The 2,500-nt window shown below is 45.7% G+C and overlaps 1 protein-coding gene across 1 annotated transcript in view; it reads right to left on the reverse strand.

Moving 5' to 3' along the window:
• Positions 1-2,500, reverse strand: part of PRKCB (protein kinase C beta) — a 2,112,091-nt gene that overhangs the window by 1,726,911 nt on the left and 382,680 nt on the right. The gene's annotated exons all lie outside the window — the stretch shown is intronic.

The following is a 2,500-nucleotide window of genomic DNA, read 5'->3' on the forward strand; positions in this document are numbered from 1 at the left end:
GTAGACTGCAATCAGAAAGTGCACATCACGGGATGTAACTATTATGCTGTGCCCCCCACATATTACATATTCCATCTCCGAGATCGCATTACAGTGGGGAAAAGGACAAGTCTCCTGTTCCTCACTGTACCACAATCTCTTGTCATAAGGTTGACCATGTATGTGCAAATGCACAGTGCATTCACTGAATGAGTACTCGCACAGATGAGGGTTCGACAACACAGATTCAGCCAACCAAATGTCAACATCCCATGGTCGTCGGACCTTCACTCACAGTTCTGATGGTAAACCCACATTATATATATATATATATATATATATATATATATATATATATATATATATATATATATATATATATAGGTAGGTACTAGGCTATCTCCCCAAGGGCATTTATAAGCCTAGCCAGAATGTGTTGGCTTTCGCCTCCCCTTTAAATTAGTTTCCTGGGCCTCTGTCTAGCAGGGCCACTGAAGTGATCCCAGGGGGAAACCTACGATTTCCCATCCACTCGTCAAGATTTCTCTTGAAAAGAGTCAGCAAGGGGCTCTGCCTAACATAAATTGGGATTCTACTCCAGAGCAAGGGAGGTCTCTGAGACAGGAATCTATCCCTCCAGCATGTCCTGTTTATTGTTGTGGTGAGGTTCAGTTCACTGGTGCGTGTGGCTCTAAGAGATCTGGTTTTCTTGAGGTGGAGCATGTCCATTAATTCCGGGTTGGACATGACCTTATACGTCAGGCAGAGATCACCTCTGAGCAGGCGGTAAGCAGCCGAGTAAAGCTGGAGTTTTTTAGACTAGCTGCAAAGGGCATCTCTTTGAGGCCTATGATCCTCTTGGCGAGGTACTTCTGTGGTCTTTCCAGCTGCTGCAGGTGTCAAGTAAGGCACATTCCAAATGGGGCACTGTACTCTATTGTGGGCCTAATGAGTAATGAGTAGAGGGGCACAATGATCTTTCCTGATCTAGAGGTGAACCCTTTTGTGACTAGGTGGGCTACATAGAAGGGATTTCTAACTACTTTGACAATGTGGTTATCGAAGGAGAGGTTGCTGTCTACTTGGGTCCCCAGGTCTCTAATTACATATTCTGTACTTAGTGGATTACCACCTATGTGATAATTCGTGGGCACTTTGTTTTTCCCAAAGGGGATGACTATGCATTTTCTGGCATTCTGCCTGAGGCCATGGTTTTAACACCAGGTATCTGTCTCTGTGAGACCCTTTTGGAGGATGTCTATGTCAGCCGGTGAGTCGATTATGGCCCCCAGTTTGCAGTCATCTGCGAACTTGGTCAGCCATAGTCCTCCCATGCTTGCCTGTACCTCAGAGAGGTATATACCGAACAGGAGGGGTCCCAGGACCGAGCCCTGTGGGACGCCACTTTTAACTGGTTTAGAGTTGGACATGGCACCTGCGACTCTGACCATGTGTGTTCTATCCATGAGCCAGTTGGCCACCCATCTCGTGACATAGGGGTTAATGTTCAAGCTGGTGAGCTTATCTATGATGCCAGAGTGGGGAATGGTGTTGAAGGCCTTAGCGAGGACCAGGTAGGCTGTGTGGACTACCTTTCCTTCATCTATGGCTTTGGTAACTGTTTCAAAAAAGTCAACTAGGTTTAGGAGGCAGGATCTGCCTTTAACAAAGCCAAATTGGGTAGGATCTAGTATCTGGAGGTTTCCAATGTCTCTGTTTATGAGTTCCATGATGATTCACTGCATAGTTTTGCAGACCAGGCTAGTCAGGCTTATAGGATGATAGTTCCCTGGTTCTGTTGTGGCACCACCTTTGTGGAGTGGGATGACTGTTGCTGTATGCCATTCTTTGGGTACATAGCCTGTGGTAAGGCTGAGTCTGAACAGTGAATTTAGGTGAGGGTTTAGTTCCTTTTGGAGTTTGTGTAAGACGCAACCTGGGACACCATCCGGTCCCATTGATGCTGTGTTCTTAGCTTTGGAGAGGGCTGTTTTTACCTGCGTGTCCATGATGTCTGGGGCTCTGCATTCTTCTGGGATGGACACCGGCCCTTTTGGGTGTGTGTGTGGGTGGGGGGGTAAAGTTTGCACTGAACTTGTCAGCCAGGATGTTAGCAATGTCAGTTGGTTCAGTGTATTTTTTGCCATTTTGCACTAGCTCAGAGCATATCTGAGAGTTACCACCTAGATTTTTGACATGGCTAAAGAAGGCTTTGTGGATATCTTTAGAGTACTTCATAGAAACCATTTAAGTCTTCTTCATAGATTAGTACTAGGCTAACTGCCCTTGTGAGCCATTTTAAGCCTAGCCACCTAGCCAGCTCAGAGACTAAACTCCTGCACCTTTGTTTTGTGTTTGTAACACTTTAACCATCAGGCCACCCTCCCAACCCCCCACTTGGCAATTTTTCTTTTGAAACTGGCCTTGGATGATTTTATGAGGGATCGTAGCTTCTTACTAATATTTATCAGTGATTCCTTTCCTTTTTGGGATTTAGCTCCATCATGTAGTAGTTTCCTCC

Source organism: Protopterus annectens, chromosome 12.part0 (genome assembly GCF_019279795.1).
Source record: "Protopterus annectens isolate FY-2018-M chromosome 12.part0, PAN1.0, whole genome shotgun sequence".
In the NCBI taxonomy this organism is placed as follows: domain Eukaryota; kingdom Metazoa; phylum Chordata; order Ceratodontiformes; family Protopteridae; genus Protopterus; species Protopterus annectens.